Below are 18,067 nucleotides of genomic sequence, written 5' to 3'. Positions count from 1 at the left end.
TATTACTTCAAATAACGGAACTATAATATCTCCTGAACCAACCACCAAACTACTTGGGGTACTAATAGATAACTTGTCTTTTGAACACCATAAAAACAGTAAACAAGAAACTAGGTTCCCTCTATAGAATAAAACCCTTTCTAACATCTCCAGCCAGGGTTACTATTGCTCGCACCCACCTCATCTCTACCTTGCTCTATGCCTCCCCTATCTATACCAAAATATGTAGAAGTAATCTGAGTAAACTTTCATCCTCCTACAACAATATTGCCAGATTTGCAGCTAGGTCCTCCTATAGAACTCATCACTGTATCAACCTGAATCAGCTAGGATGGTTGGAGCTGCCAAATTTAATTCTTTTTAATCAATTAATAGTAGCCCATAAGATCCTGTATTTACCTCAAAATACACCCATACTTACATCCCTAGTCATCCCCTATAACAATCTCAAGACCTTACGCTCATCTAATAACCTACTTGTACAAATATCAAAATCCAACAACTCAGCTGGTGACACCTTGTTCTCCAATACAGTAGGTAAAGCCTGGAACATCCTCCCAAGCCAGCTAACCTCAATATCCTCTGTCAGCTTATTTAAAAGCAAGCTTAAACCCTACCTTAAATCACACTGGCTATGCCCCTGTGTTAACCCAGACTAAGCACCTGACTATTAACTAGACTCCCACAATTCCTAGCCTCCTATGATCATGATCTTGTGTTGTCTCACTAATTTTTAGTGAGCTTAACCTTCCTTAGGATTTTTTTCTCATGTAAATATGTAGATACTGTGGAATGATCAAACACCTTCATATAGTATCACAACCTAGGTGATAAAGAACACCATAAATCCATCCTTGTATGCAGATCTTCTATACTCTATCTATTGATCTCTAGTGTTTTCTTTCTTAGGTTTTTGTGTGACCTTAGTATCTAATAAACTACTAGCTGTATCTAGTTTAGTCTTAGATTTCATTTTCTTTCCCTAATAGAATACATAATATAAAATCCTAGGTTTGTAATATGTTATAAAGATTTGTAATACACCATTTCTAATGCAAATGTATTAGTCTTGCTCATCTATTCTTAGATACATTTTTTCTTTCCCTACTGAAATATAAAATATATAATCTTAGGCTTGTACTATATTTTTTAAAACTTCTTATGTACCAAATTCTACTGTTAATGTCTTTGTCTTGACCCTTTATGTTATTGTAATTTGTGGAGCTTTTCTCCCCGGGCCTCCACTGAAAATGGACATATATCCAGCTGGACTAGCCCGGTCAACAAATGTAAAATAAAAATAAAATATGAACCAGGGATGTAGTAGAGAGTTTGAGTCGCACCCTTTGGATTTTCTACCCTTGCACCACTTGGAGCAGCTGAAAGAAAAACAACAGAACCAAAGAGGCCAATGGAAAGGGCAGAATTTTTCCCCCTCCTCAGAATCACAGACAAGGTTGGCAGAATCAGGGTCCAAGGAGGACCAACTGCAATCAAAGACAATATGCTTGATTGAAAGGGACAGTGTACTGATGAATGAACGTTTATGTACTGTGGTTACTAATGAAGGGGGAGATTTTTAAATATATAATTTTAGCTAATGTTTTATTGATCTGGGCTATGTTGATTTATTTGCTAAAGGACTCTATTTTTATGCCTACAAAAAAGCTAGTATAGAAAACACTTTAACAGATTTAAAAATTTTTGCTAGAAAATTTAATTTGAGACTAATGGTCAATGATGTTGTCTCAGGACAGTCCAATTTTCCAGCACCATTAATGGCCCATTACACCCATTATTACAATTACTAGAAAAAATGCGTGAGTTTGATCTCGGATACACATTGAATAGCAATAAAGGGCATCATGATTGGAATATTACTAAAAAAAAAAGAAAGAGATGTTGGAATCCCTAAAAAGTAATAACATCAGAATTATGAAGCCCAATAAGGGGGCAGGCTTGTATTGATGGATTGCGTAGATTATATAAAGACAATGTAGAATATATTGTTTGAAGACATGTATAGCAAAGTATCAAAAATAAATATTACATACAAGAAGATTTAAGTGTTACTAATGATATGTTATTACAACAACAAATTAATAAGGATCAGTTTAAGTACTTGAATGTGATAAGTCCAATGGTACTCACTATCTTTGGGGTACCAAAGATATATAAGGACTTGAATAATCCCCCAATGCTTCCAACAGTGGACACTCGTGGATTGATTACATATCCTATTGCAAAGTTCTAAGAAGAGAAGTTGAAAAATTATGTACAAAAAGAGCAATGTCTGTAAAGATTCATGGGATTTATTAAGCAAATGCAGCAACATTTAATATGATAATTTTGTATTCCTGATGATAGACGTGAAAGATTTATTCATAGTTATTCTTCATGATGCAGAAATTCAATGGTTCATGGACTTTTTAATTAAAAGTCAAGTCCCTCAAGATGAAATTAGTGTGTATGAGGATTTGTTATATTTAATATTGAAAAACAATTACATTTTTTTTCAGGGCCAGTATTTGTTTTACAGCAGAAAGGTATAGTAATGGGTTCTGCATGTGGACCCCTTTTTGCTAGTAAAGTCATGACAGAATGGGAGAGGAATTTATTTAATAGTGAATATATATAGGGTCATGGAGCCTATATAACTAGGTACCTTGACGATATATTTGCGTGGAAAGACAATAAAGAAAAAAGGTATCACTACTCCTTGACTATAGGAACTACTATTTCTTTTAAATTTTACTCATGAGGTGGGGGAAAATATATTGCTTATTTGGATGTATGGTTGGTTAAGGATAAGGACAAGAGGTATATTTCTAAAATTTATAGAAGGCCAACCTATTCAAATGCATTCCTTCATTATAGCAGTTCCCATCCAATTGTACAGAAGAAAGCAGTGGTCAAGGGACAGTTCACCTGAGCTGCATGTATGCTTCACTTGAACATTTTATGGATGAATATAATTAAAGAACATGTTTAGCAAAAAGGGATATCCTGAAGCATTTATTAATAATCTTATTCATGGGATAATGAATAAAAGAAAAATAAATGATTTTGTCCCTATAGTAACTGTTGAAAAAGTCCCACTTTGATGTTAAATAATGACTAACAAAAAGGAGATGAACTATAAGAATTATTTTATTACTATCTTTTCTAAGGATAGTGAATATATATCACATGGATTATAAAAAAATTGAGTAGCTATGGATGAAATTCTGTAGTAAAAGGGAAGATTGGTGAAAAAGCATTGGTTGGTTTATAAAAAAAAAAAGGGGGAATAAACTTCAAAAATATGTTTGAATCTATGAAGAAAACTGTTGAAATAAGATGCTGTAATATGAATAAATGTGGTTGCTGCAAGTTTATTAAAATGGAGGAAACATTTATGATCAATAAACAAGAGTTAAAAGTAAGTGGGGATTTAATTGTAATAATAGGGGGTGTAATATATGTGGCTTTATGCCAAATGTGCCCTGGATCTTATATAGAGAAAACTGAAATATCTAATATATGAACGTTTATAACATTAGAAGAAATAAAATGACAAATGTATTGTTTAAGCATGTTCATGAATATCCAGGGCACAAGTTTAAGTTTACAGTTTTAGACAGGGTGACACCCAACCCAAGAGGGGGTCCTCAGGCTTTGCAGTTGAAGAATTAATTTGGTAGCTTTGTTTAAACTTTGCATGTTGTCCAGAGTTGAACGAAATGTCATCATTTACTTGCCTGCTGAAGCTTAAGAGTTATAATAGATAGCTTTGTGTTAAAATAAAAAAGGGACTTAAAACTTGTTAAATTTAGAATTATGTAATGCTGAAGGTGTCTTTGATATAAAATATGTATGTTATTGTTTAAAGTGTTTTATTTCTATGCTTAACATTATGGATGAAGGGGATGTCTCTCTAAATTTTAAATGATTTCAGAGGTTTGAAGATCACGTGACTTTTAAAATCATTTAAATGAGTCTTTAATAGTGATGTATTTTATCTAATGAAATCTTTTAATACAAGACATGAAATGGCTTATCTTGTATAAATTTAAAAAAAACAGCATCAGTGATGAGTTTTGCATTCTGCTGTTTGTTTTAATAGTTTGTGTTTTATTACTCAAACTTACACCAACCACAGCAGCAGCGGATATTCCTCCAGAAGTATCAGCCTACTCAGTATCAGTACTGACTGACCAGTTCATTAGTGAATATGTTCCATTCCTCCAGGACAAATCTGATATTATTCCCCTGTATAAAGAAGGAAATGCCAAAGATAGTACAATTGTGTAAGATCTTACCATAACAGTAAATGTCCTCCTTTTCACTGTTGCAGTTTTCATCACATGTGGGATCTCCAACAAGGACAGCCCAATGACCAGCCAGTATACCACAGCCTTTACATCCTTCCAGTATCGTAAATAAGGTATATGTTCCCCGCGCAGGTGTAGAGCATAAAGGTGATATACACATGCTCAATATTCAGAGCTGATGTGCTCCCAAGAGAAAGAATCAACACCGGGGGGGGGGGGGGAGAAGAGGAGAAATAGGGCAAGAAAGGCAAAGATCCCTTGGGCAGCACAATGTTCCCAACAGGAAAAAGACAGAACAGGGGGAAGTAGGGAGGGACTGAATACTGCAACAGTGGGGGGGGACATGTACTGTTAAGGTCAGATCTTGCACAATTGTACTATGTCCTGTATTCACTACATGTGGGGGATTACTTAAGCTAATGTAAATGATGGGAGTTTGAAGGCACAGAGGAACCCACTACAAACCCATGCAGAATAGCTCTGACAAACCCTATCCTGACTGGAAATGACATTCCAACTTATAATGTTTAGTAAAAGTGTAGAGAGAGGACCAAATATAAGCTTCTGGGATGGATCTTATATCCAAATCCTTGAAAAAAGCTCCAGAAGAGGCTACTGCCCTCATGGAATGAGCTCAAACTGAAGCAAAAAGCTGTTTGCCATGAAAGGAATAACAAAAATAAATGGCCTTAGAAATCCAGGAGGAGCTGATTTTCTTAGAAACAGAAAAACAATGTCCTGATATGAAAAGAAACAAAAACGTTGCTCAGATCAATGGATAGCTTTTGTCTTATCCAAATAATACCTTAGCAGTCTATGTAAATCCAGGGTGTGAGGAAGATTGTGGAGAAGAAAAAGTAGGAAGGGAGCTGGACAGACTGATTAAGGGACAACTCATTGACCACCTTGGGTATAAAAGAAGGGTTAGTACGCAAAGACACCCTGTCTCTACAAAAAAAATAAAAAAGGGAGGAGCCATCATCAAAGCCTGAAGTTCAGAAACTCTCTTGCCTGATGTAAGAGCAACCAGCAAAACACTCTTCCTGGTGCAGTGTTGCAAAGAAGAAGTTGGCTCAAAAGGAGCCCGAGTCAAGTTTTCAAGGACAAAATAAAATTCCCAAAAGGAAGGAAAAGGTTTTCTTGGGGACCTGATATGAAGAACACCTGTAAGAAATTGTCTGACATCAAAACAAGAAGCAGAGACTGCTGACAAGCTTTAACAGAGAATATGTTAGGCGAGCATGGAGCAGTTCACACAAATAAGAAAGGTACAAAGGGACCCACACTAAAAAGGGATCCTGGTGACACATGAGAAACCAAACAGAGAATCGCTTCCAAAGTGCTGTCTAAAAGGGATCTAAACCCTTTCACACAAAGTGTAAATTGAAGAGTGGAGTCCAATACTTGGCAGTCTGGGAGGACATGGCTGACAGGCCATGCTACTTTGCCAGATATGGTCTTCACTCGTCACCTCTAAGCTTTCGGATATTGGCCAAAACATTATCCATGCATATACGCACTGCCAGACAGACAAACCTTCCAACATAAAAGCTACTCAGGACAAGCTAAAGGTGTTACTGCTCAAAGCTAGGAGCCTCAACAAGAAACTACACTCAATAAAAAACAGACACAGTCACGACCGCAGTATCCAGTACTAAAAAACTTTACTACAAGTGCACAGAACACAAGCGCTTTCACTAGAATAGCTTCATCAAGTGTTTAAAATGCACAGTAAAACACAACTCCCATAAAGCACTAAGGTAACAGTCACATTCCAATCACTATTTAAAAGCATATTACTTACAAAATACCAGCACATAATTAAATAGCACATAAAAACATAAATATAATAAATACATTAGTGAAAGCTGTACTATCTCCTCAAGGGTCTATTTTTATACCGGTGTCTCAGGGGTACAGATTCATTAAGACCATGCCCAGAGTCCCCCCTCAACCTAACAATCCATGTAGACTCTAAGTCTTCAGTCTTATTAGCTATATCACCTAACCTGGAACTCTCTGATATTCTATCCATGACCAAGAACTTGAACACATGGGTGTCATCTGTGTTCATAACATGTCTAGCTAGTGCATTAACCTTATTGTGCTTATTTATATTGCAAACATGTTCTCTTATACGTTCTTTAAATGTTCTGTTGGTCTTCCCTATATAGAATCCCATACATTTTACACAATAAGCAAGATAAACCACATGTTTAGTAAAACATGTGACGTACTTTAAAAGTGTACATTTTTCTCTGGTCAGGATGATAAAATTCAGCACTGGTGTCAATATAAGAACAAAAATTGCACCGCCCACATGGCCTGGTGCCATATTCACAATCTTCAGCAAGGATTCCCTTGGGATAACAGTCTCATTTTTAAGGACTTGCTATTCCTAAACTGAAACCTAGGTTCATCATCCATAAGTTTTGCTACATCGGGATCAGTAACTAGAACTTTCCAATGCTTTCTAATGATGTCTACATACTGAGAGTAGTGGACTCTGGTTCTACAAACCCAGGAGTTAATCCTATGACTAATAGCAGCAGGTTGAATAAGTTCTTGACTGATATTACTGATGATGTCAACCCTTTACTTGGCTGCTCTATAGAGGGTAGCTTTGATGGAAGCAGTACTGTTGATATCATTGCTCTAAAGACTCATTTATTTGCCTTAGACAAAGATTTGTATAAATTGAAGAGAAGTCAGTTTCAGAAATTTCATCTCGAGGTATTCCTGGCTGAAAATATTGTGCAGAGAGGCTTACGCATTTTGAAAACGCCTTCCCATGTTAATGGTGATAATTAGTTTCTGTTTGAGTAGCAGAAGGTTAATATTCAAGGAAGTTTTAGTTATCTTAGGCTTCTGACAGAAGCTGCTGAAAGGGAGATTAAGACATTAACTGATTCTGTGACTGTCAAATACTTGCAATTGTTGAAATTATATCCAGATTCTATTTTAGACCAACATCTGACGGACATGCTGAATTCCTTTTCTGTATATGAGGCCAAGTTACAGAAAGGCAAAACTAGCAAGATATGCCGTGATCAAAGAGATTTCCATGCAGGGAATGTTTTTACCTGGCCTAGAGAAGATGTAGCTGAGCCTAGAGTTGAGGCTGGCTCTACAGACTTGACTGTAGATGGCAGCATTGTTGGTTCCGAGGCACCAAATGCCAATGCTAATTCATTGGATGCTAGGGAAGCGTCCTTGACAGTAGATGGCGGTGTTATCATGTCAAAGATGTTTTGTGTTAGTGATGCAAGATCAACAATTGGAAATGAAGTACTTCAACCATTAGACAATACTGCAGTTCTGTGCAGGGACTTGGGAGCTTGCAAAAAAGTTAGTCACCATGGCTCAAGTTCATAGGGATTCCACAGCGGTTAAAAGCATTAATACAGAAACTGAATTAGTTGGTACTGGCTCTGACTTTGTGAGCTCTTTTGGGCAATATGACCTCCATTTTCCATTGACTGTGAAAGAGCAGAACTTCAAGTTTATAAAAGAACAACAGAGAGGGAGAAGTCGGAGTCGCAACAAAAGGAAACTGGAAGGGAATATAAACAGTCAGAACACCATAAAGAAAGCGTTTTTGAATGCGAAAAAGGACTAGTGTGGAATTTGTCTAGCCACACGTTATCTGAATATGAACAAAGTGTGTTACAGAAAGGTTAGCCCTTCATACCTGCCAGTATGTCTAATTTCAAAGAAGTTATTTTTGATGTGAAAATGTTTGCAAGGAATTTAACACAAATTGTTGTATAGCAGTACCAGTAATGATGCAGCTGTATCTAATAATATTAACAATGCTAATAATGTTTTCTTTAAACCCAGTGGTTTTATCCCTAAGCCTAATTCACTAGTGACAGCCTTTGAGAAGCTATGTGTACAGGACATTTATGACTTGGAGTTTGGTAATGCTGTATCTCATAGAAATAGAAGATGGTATAATTTAACTAAAAATGAGAATGATGCATTGAAATGTCTTGAGAACAACAGAGATGATATTATTAGACCTGCCGATAAGGGTGGGCCAATTGTGGTATTGGATAAGGACTGGTATGTTACAAAAATGAGAGACATATTGGATGATGGGCAGTTCTATGAGAAAATATCATGTGTGCAAGTCAACAATGTTATTTTTGATGTACATATTTTGGTGAAATGTCTGTTAGAGTTAAATATGATAGATGACAAGTTATTTGAGTATTTGTTTGTGAGCAAACCTACAGTTCCGCTCATACAAGGCTTACTGAAACTGCATAAGAGCAATGTAGATCCACCAATGAGACCAACTGTCTCAGGTAGAAATTGGTGTACGGAATCAATGTCGATTTATATAGAAAAACATCTGAGACCTGCTCTGGATAATCTCGAGCATGTTTTGAAGGACAGTGAGCATGTTTTAAAGGACAGTGAGCATGTTTTAAAGGACAGTGAGCATGTTTTGAAAGACAGTGAGCATGTTTTAAAGGACAGTGAGCATGTTTTGAAGGACAGTGAGCATGTTTTGAAGGACAGTGAGTATTTTGGAATGATTTGTATTGTTTTGCTTCCATGAGTACTTGCAAGGACTATTTACTTGTTACCATGGATGTAGTCTCCCTGTTTACTGTGATAGCCAATATAGAGGGCATTGCCAGTACTGTTCTGTTCTTAGAACATTATGCCAATTATGGGGAGTAAACTGTTAGCCTATTGGGGCCAAATTACTTGAAATCGTGCTTGAACACATTTTTGTGTTTGAGGGGCAGACTTACAAGCAATGCAATGGCATAGCTATGGGCACATCCTGTGCCAATAGCTATGCCAATGCAGTTATGGCTATTTGGGAGACTGAATATGTATTGAATGGACAATATAGTAGTCATTTTATTCTTCAGAAGGTTTGTAGATGACCTTTTTATTTTGTGGAAGGGTGACCTCAATACATTTTTGGAATTTCATGAGTTTCTTAACATGAGTACTAAATTTTTAAAGTTCACCTTCAAATCTGCACTTTATAAGATTGAGTTCTTGGATGTGTTGGTTGTAAGGTACAATGAGGGAAAACTTTTTACTAAGCTCTATAGGAAAGAATGCCATGTGAATCATTTGCTACACAGGGATAGTTTACATCCTCCTTACGTTTTTAGGAATGTTATACGCAATCAAATATATAGAGCATCTAGGTTAAATGTGAAGGAGCAGGCTTTTCAGACACAGGTAAATGCTGCCGTGGATAATCTCAGAGATAGAGGGTATAATGAGCAACACATCCTTATGAATGTCAATGATGTAGTGGGAATGAGGCATAGTCATGCCAAACCCTACTTTTCGAATGGGAGAGGGAAAGTTGGTAAGGTGAAAAATAGGATGGTGGCATGAAACTTAGGGTTCCTTTGAGCTATACTACTGATGTCTCTCAGTATGTAGACATCATTAGGAAGCATTGGAAAGTTCTAGTTACTGATCCCGATGTAGCAAAACTTATAGATGATGAACCTAGGTTTCAGTTTAGGAATAGCAAGCCCTTAAGAAGGAGACTATGTTATCCCAAGAGAAGCCCTGCTGAAGACTGTGAAAATGGCACCAGGCCATGTGGGCGGTGCAATTTTTGTTCTTATATTGACACCAGTGCTGAATTTTATCATCCTGACCAAAGGAAAATGTACACTTTTAAAGTACATGCCACATGTTTTACTAAACATGTGGTTTATCTTGCTTATTGTGTAAAATGTATGGGATTCTATATAGGGAAGACTAACAGAACATTTAAAGAACATATAAACGCAATAAAGTTAATGCACTAGCTAGCCATGTTATGAACACAGATGACACTTGTGTTCAAGTTCTTGGTCATTGGTAGAATATCAGAGAGTTCCAGGTTAGGTGATATAGCTAATAAGACTGAAGACTTAGAGTCTACATGTATTGTTAGGTTGAGGGGGGACTTGGGGCATGGTCTTAATGAATCTGTACCCCTGAGACCCCGACTTAAAAACAGACCCCTGAGGAGATAGTACAGCTTTCACTAATGTATTTATGTTTTTATGTGCTGGTATTTTGTATGTAATATGCTTTTAAAATAATGATTGGAATGTATCATGTGACTGTTACCTTAGTGCTTTATAGGAGTTGTGTTTTACTGTGCATTTTAAACACCTGATGAAGCTATTATAGTGAAAGCGCTTGTGTCCTGTGCACTTGTAGTAAAGTGTTTTTAGAATTGGATACTGCAGTCGTGACTGTTTTTTATTGGATTTTTTAATTTTTGTCTTTCTTCGACACAGCATTTGAGCCTGCTTCAGAGGTATTTCCTTTAACTTTTATGTTGTTAAGAAGCTACACTCCCTGAAAGCTCTCCTCACTCTGGAGAATGCATACGTCTCTGCAGTTACTGAAATATGGATCAAAGACATACAAAGCACTCTGGCAGTGCATGGCTGTAATGCTTTCATACAATTTGAACATTTAAGTGCAAAAGGCGGAGGTGTAGCTATCTCCTACATAGAAGATAAGCACACCTCAAGGCTGGTCAAATAATATTACAATATGACATGCTTGAGCTACTCCACATCCAACTAACCATGGGAAAATCCATTACCATATTCTTGTTAGCCACAGTTCCTCCAATATGAACCAGGAAAACCATACATTATACCTGACGTTACTATAATCACTTACCCATGAGTATGGTTATTGGGCTGGATGGTAATTTTAACTACCCCTCCATTAATTGGGAGGCATACATGACCACTAATGTGCAGGCCCAAAGATTTCTTGACTTTGTAAATTAAAATGCCCTGGAGCAGCTAGTCTGGACTCCTGATAGGGAACAACTATCCTAGATCTGGTAACTCACAAATATGGGAGAGTGCTGCAAGATCAGATCACAAAGCAGTCTACCTTGAAATAAAGGTTAAATGAATTCCCCCACCTAACTCCAAAAACTTTTAAGAACTTCTCTAAGAGAAATTGTCCCTTATTAAGGATGGAATAGCTAGTTTCCAAGCTACCCCCAATCCAGGAAACACAGAGGCATAGAAAAAAGCCCTGTGAGACCATATAAAACTACATAGAAACAGCAGTACCAGACCAAAATAAACCCAGCTCAAACCACTTGGTGGACCACTGATATTAACAGGTTGTATAACAAAAGAAAGAAAATCCTGTTGAGAGGTAAGAGATGTGCAGAGCAGAGCAATAATTCCATCACTAGTCTAAACAAGTGAATCAGGGAACTAGTCAAGTCTCTAAAAGCAGACTTTGATGTAAAAGTAGCCTCCAAGATGAAGGATAACCATCAGGCATTTTTCAGCTACGTCCACAAACTTAACGGCAATACCCAACAATGTGCGGAATTAGTTGTAGATGGCATCATCTATACTCAGCCAGAAGACATAGAAAATCTGCTGGCTGACAAATTCAGCTCAAATTTCACTTCCCCATCATCCCAAATTCTGCCCGAAGAAATACCCCTCCACCGCCAATCATCACCAAAGAGCAGGTTGCTACTGTGCTCTCTAAAGCTAAAAACATGGCTTCAATGGGGCCTGACAATATACCAGATTGCCTCTTAAATGACTTAAATCAGGACTTATCAGGTCCATCAGGATATAATTTAACCATAGCTTCCAAACTGGCTTTGTCCTGATACAATTAAGGGCAGCAACAGTCATTCCTCTGGATAACGGGGGACCATCTACTGACCCAGGAAATTACAGACCCATAAATTTCACTAGAATTATATGCAAGGCCTTGAAAAGAATAATCATGGACCTGATAAATAACAACATAGGAGACCTCCAAACACTGGACCAGACTTACTTTGTCTTTCTCAAGTGCAGGCCATGCCTACTGAATCTGGTGGATTTCTTTGAGAAGTAAGTCACCAAGGCCCTGGATAAGGGTAAAGCAGTACATACCACCTACCTCAATCTAGCCAAGGCATTTGACACCATGTCCCACTCGGGTATTATAAACTCACAAAACTGGACATAAATGCCTGTGTCACCTGATGGATATAAAGATGGTTGCTATCTGTTTATTTTGTGGTCTGTTGAAGTGTTATACAAAAACGCTTACCTTTGAATAAATTATTACCTTCTACTACAGCTCTGGTGGTCATATTTTCTAGTTGGATACTCTGTACATAGGCACTATCCCAGGTGTGAAATTTTGATTCCCTATTCACTGGGGCCAGGGAAGGGCTCTGCTTAATGTGAACAGGAAGCCTGTTCCAAAGAAGGGACAGTGTCTATCCAGCATATTTTGTTTAAGTTGCTAAGTTCAGATCCCTAGATCGGGTGACCCTCATGCTGTCTAACTTGCTGATGTGTACCAGCTCCATGAGGGCTGGAGCTGAGTGCCTTTTAGGTCAGGCATAAGTCACCCCATAATATTTGGTAGGAGACAGAGTAAAGAAATAGGGATTTTAGTCTGTCCACATAGTTCATGTTGTTCGCACCCTGTATTTTCTTTGTGAGGAACCTCTGAGGTCACGCCAGCTGTTGTGCCAGTCAAGTACATGCCAAATGGTGCACTAGACTCAATTATTGGTCTAATAAAGGCTAAGTACAGCGGAACTATTATTTCCCTGGATCCGGATGCCATACCTTTACTTACAAGTTGTGTCATATCTCTTCCATCACCTAGGTGTTCCAGTACCCTATCTTTTAATCTCCTGCTGGTCATACCTACATAAAGGCAGGGGCATTTTTTTCAGGTTGCTAAATATACAAGATTAGTACTAGTACAATTTGCATATAAACTAACATCAAACCTAGCTCTTGTGCTGGGATGGACAAAGGAATTCTTCCTTGAAATGTAAGGACAGGCTTTACAAGATCGACAAGGGAAGGTTCCTTTTGTTTCAGACATTTTAATTAATTTTTTCTCTTTCATATATAACAACTTACATTTCAGAGAAGGGGTATTTTTAAAGTCAAACGCTGGATTCTGTCCAACTATACACTTGATTTTATCTGTTATTAAAACCTGACAATTACATTTAATTATATCACACACAAAACCAATGTTACTTGTGTACGTCAAATATAACCTTAACTTTCCATCTATCTCACTCAATATTTTCTCTATTACCCCATTCTCAGAAAAAAATGGTCTGCCAACATTATTTCTAAGCCCTCTAACTTGGGAAGCTATTTGTGATACCTCTTCTTCCTTATAACCCCTCTCAATAAATTCTTTACTCAACCTATCGAAGGATGCATCCATAACTCGAAGGTCTGTATGCAGCCTCGAAATTCTCAAGAACTGCCCCTTCATTGAATTTCTAAAAACATAATTAGGGTGCATGCTGGAACGATGTAATTTGTTATTCTTCCAGCAAGCTTTTTATATATTCTCATATCAAAACCATATGTCCCTTATGGACAAAGTCTGTAAGGGGATCACGTCAGTCGCCCTGCTAAACAGGGGTCCAGGGAAGTAAATAGTGTGGGAAGAAATAGCCAAGGAATTGTTATGGCTAGGCTTGTATAGGCCCCTAAGGCTGATAGCCTAGTACCAACCTATAAGATAATGCACAGGCACAAATCCATGCCATCCTTCTTTTGCCCCTAGGGGCCATATATTGGGTAATATAGGCTTGTAAGGGACCCTTAAGCTGTTAGCCACCCTTATCTTGTGTGATGTCTATTTCGGAGTTAACTTGTGCAGATTGCTCCTGACCAGGTAAAAGAGAAGGGGGAACCAGCAGTCTACTAGCAAGATTCTGGGGGAGTCCTTACAATGTTGTGCAGAACCCTTGAAAGCAAAAAGAGGAGGGTAAGTATATAGGAACATTCCCTTCCAAGAAAAGGGCACAGCATCTACCTTCCAAGTCAGAGGACTTGGGACTCTGGAACAGAAGCGAGGAAGTCACCTGTTCAGAGGTGAGGCAAGAAGATCCACCTGAAGAATACCCCTACTGATGTACTATGCCCAGAAACACCTCTGATACATCCATTTGTGAGGTTGTGTCCTCTATCTGCCCAGTGTGTCTGCCAAAAGGTTGTGCTCTAAGGAGATACAGACTGTCTGAAAGGTTATCTGATGGTGGATAGGATCATAGGAGGTTATTAGTCTAACAGCACTAGAGCCTTTTTTAAGCCTAGCCATTCATGCCCCAATTTTCCCAACTATCAATGCTCATGGACTAGAATGGCTTTGATGTATGCCTGTGCCTTAGGGCATCCACGAACTGTCCCTGTCCATAACGACCACAAGTGAGACTTTGCGATTTCCCATCCACTGATCTAAATTGCATTTAAATAGGCTTAGGGAAGAGCTCTGTTTCACGCAAATGGGTGAGTCTGTTCCAGAAAAAGGGTAATCTCTGAGAAGCATACCTGTCCCTCCAACATGTTTTATTTGTGTCACAGATGAGGTTTAGACCCTTATATAGAGTTAATTCTAGTGCTGTTTTACAAATGTGTAGCAGATCCTTCAGGGCTGGATCTGAGAATGCCTTGTAGGTTAGGCACAGATCACCCCTCAGTAGTCTGTAGGAGACAACAATTCATGGACAAGGCTTTGATGGAGTCTGCACAGGACATATTTACACCATGTATTCTTTTAGTGAGGAACCTCTGTGGCTGCTCCAGCTGTTGCAAATGTCTGGTCAGGTACAAAGGCCAAAGGGCACAATGTATGTACTCTACTAATGGTCTAATGAGGGCTGAGTATAGTGGGACTATGATGTCCTTGCATCTGGATAGCAATGTCCCAGGCCTGAAGAGCTATTCTGCAAAGGAGGTAAGACTTTGTGTCCCTTGTTTGCTGATGTACCACATGACTGTAGTGTTGTCTGTAAAGACCTTTAGAGGGCCTGGAGACCAAAGAGGATGTAAGGCCTGTACAGAAAGAATAAGCACTCTCATCTCTTTTATGTCGATGTTGTCGGACTGCAGACGAAGGAGCCAGAGACCCCAATCCTTCAGATTGTTGGAAGAGGTTCCCCACCCCTGATTGGAAATGTCTGTGAACAGTTCTGAAACATCAGGCCCGGAAAGAGGGAGATCTGCCAAATCCATAAATGAAACGAGTTTCAGACAACGTAGCAGAGAAACAGGAAACTCCAGCTCATGGCAATGCTGGAGCTAAACCATCTTTAGGTACCATTGGGGCTTTCATGTATGAAGCTTGGCAAAGATAAGTATGGGAGTGGTAGATAACAAGAACCCGAAAACTCTGAGAAATTCCGTTGCAGGAATGAGAGAGAGGGGAATCTGATACTGGAAATAGGTTGTTAGAAAACACTGGGAGAAGGAAGAGATGCTATAACACTGGGAGAAGGAAGAGATGCTATCAGTGGGGTGGTTTGGATTCTGCAACCCAGAAAAATGTGGTCTTGAGAAAGAATCAGAAATAACATCTTGAGACTGATGGTGAGTCCCAGACTTCTCAGAAGGAGCATGACGAAGCGTAGATCCTGAAGAAGCCTAGATTGGGAGGGAGCCTGAAGAAGCAGGTTTTCCAAATATGGGAATATTTGGATTCCCCAAAGCCTGCAATACGCAATGACAGAGGTCAGACATTTGGTGAAAACCCTTGGGGCTATAGAGAGACCAAAGGGCAAAGCAGATAACTGAAAACGAGAGGAAGAAACAGAAAAAAACATCCTGAAGACAGGGTAAATGGGAATATGAAGATAGTCATACTTTACATCTAGGGAGACCAGAAATGCCTGGGGAAGCAAGAGAGGAAAGACATCTGGAAAGAAGGGATCATCCAGAAGGTGTTTAGAAAGGAGAGGTCTAGGATAGTTCTTTATGACCCCTCTTTTCTGGGAACCAGAAACATTCTGGAGTAAAACAATGTTCCTCATTGAAAGCCTGGAATGGGTTGGATGATCCCCTGATCCACAAGATCCTGCAGGACCACAGAAAAGTGATGCATGGAAGTTTGGAGTGGGTTGAGAAAGACCTGAGAAGGGGGGAAGGGATTTTCATATCATAAAATAACTGTGACAGATAACATAAAGTAGCTAAGAGTCTAAAGTAATCTATTGCCAGACAGGGAGTTGATGGAGGCAGATTTGCCCTGAAAAGGGGGCTTCTGAGCCTTGGAAATCAGGGTGGGTTTATCAGAAAAAATATGCTTAGAAATCCTTTTCCCTTTAGAAGGCTGATGAGGTTGTCTATAAACAAAGGCATACTTGGATACGTTCTCTGAAATTTGGGGATAGGAGAAACAAAAAGCTAAGGTCCTTCATAACTTTACCTGTGTCTTGTAGAGTCAGCAGCCACAGCAGTACCAAAAAAAAGATTTTGGTTTTCCAAAGGAGCATACAGAACTTGACCTTAACATCTTCAGGTAAGGCCTGGAGGCAAACCAAGAGTACCTCCTCAAAACTGAACCTGAAGCAGCAGCTCTAGAAGATGCATCAGCTGCATCACAACTACATTTGATAGAGTGACGGGCTACCTGACAAGTGGAACTCAATAAGGAGAGGGCAGCAATCTTTGAGTATGGAAGGTCTGGCAAGACCCCCTCTGTGTTGAGGCAAAAGGGCCAGAACCTTTCTCAAACTATAATAGATACTTTTTCTCAGAAGATTAGAAGTTAAGTACTTATACCATAACTTGGTATCAGTGTTGTTCAGTTACATTACGCATCATGAATGGGTCTTCAGATCATTCCTCATATTCAAGCCTGCCACTTCTACAGACATACGATCTGAGCCTCAAACCACTCCCCTTTCCTATGATGCCTCACTCCTCCTCACACCCTCAGACTGAATTTGCTGCCCCCTCCTCAAGATGGTTACCCTATAGATAATAGAACTATATATGTGTATATGTATATATATATATATATAGGTTCATAGGTTGATACTAGGCTATCTGCCCTAGGGCATTTATAAGCCTAGCCAGAGTGTGCTTGACTTTTGCCACCCTTTTAGATTAGTTGACTGTGCCTCTGCATAGTAGGTCACACAAGATAGCCCTTTTAAGGTTAGTTTACTGTGCCTCTGTCTAGTAGGGACACAGAAGAGATCCCAGGGGTAAACCTATGATCTCCCATCCACTCGTCAAGATTTCTCTTGAAGAGGGTCATTGAGGGGCTCTGCCTAATATGGATTGGGATTTTGTTCCAGAGTGAGGGGAGCCTCTGGGATATGAATCTGTCCCTCCAGCATGTCCTATTTATTTCTGTGCTGAGGTTTAAGTCCCTGGAGCGTGTAGCTCTAAGGGATTTGGATTTCCTGAGGTGGAGCATGTCCATTAATTCTGGGTTGGACATGGCTTTATACGTCAGGCACAGATCGCCTCTGAGTAGGCGGTAAGCAACTGAGTAGAGCTGGAGTTTCTTTAGCCTAACTGCGTAGGGCATCTGTTTGAGTCCCTTGATCCTCTTGGTGAGGTACTTTTGGGGTCTTTTCAGTTGCTGCAGGTGTCGGGTAAGGTACATCCCAAATGGGGCATTGTATTCACTTATGGGCCTGATGAGTGATGAGTAGAGGGGCACAATGACCTCTCGATCTAGATGTGAATCCTTTCGTGATAAGGTGGGCTATATAGAAGGTCTTTCTAACCACTTTGGCAACGTAATTGTCAAAGGAGAGATTGCCATCTACTTGGGTCCCCAAATCCCTAATTACTTCTTCCGTACTTAATGGATTATCACCTATGTGGTAATTTGTGGGCACTTTGTTTTTCCCAAAGGGGATGACTATGCGCTTTTTGACATTTAGCTTTAGGTCATGGCTCTGGCACCAGTTATCCATCTCTGTGAGACCCTTTTGGAGGATGCTTGTGTCA

Source organism: Protopterus annectens, chromosome 2.part1 (assembly GCF_019279795.1).
Source record: "Protopterus annectens isolate FY-2018-M chromosome 2.part1, PAN1.0, whole genome shotgun sequence".
NCBI lineage: Eukaryota > Metazoa > Chordata > Ceratodontiformes > Protopteridae > Protopterus > Protopterus annectens.
This window is presented reverse-complemented; position numbering follows the sequence as displayed.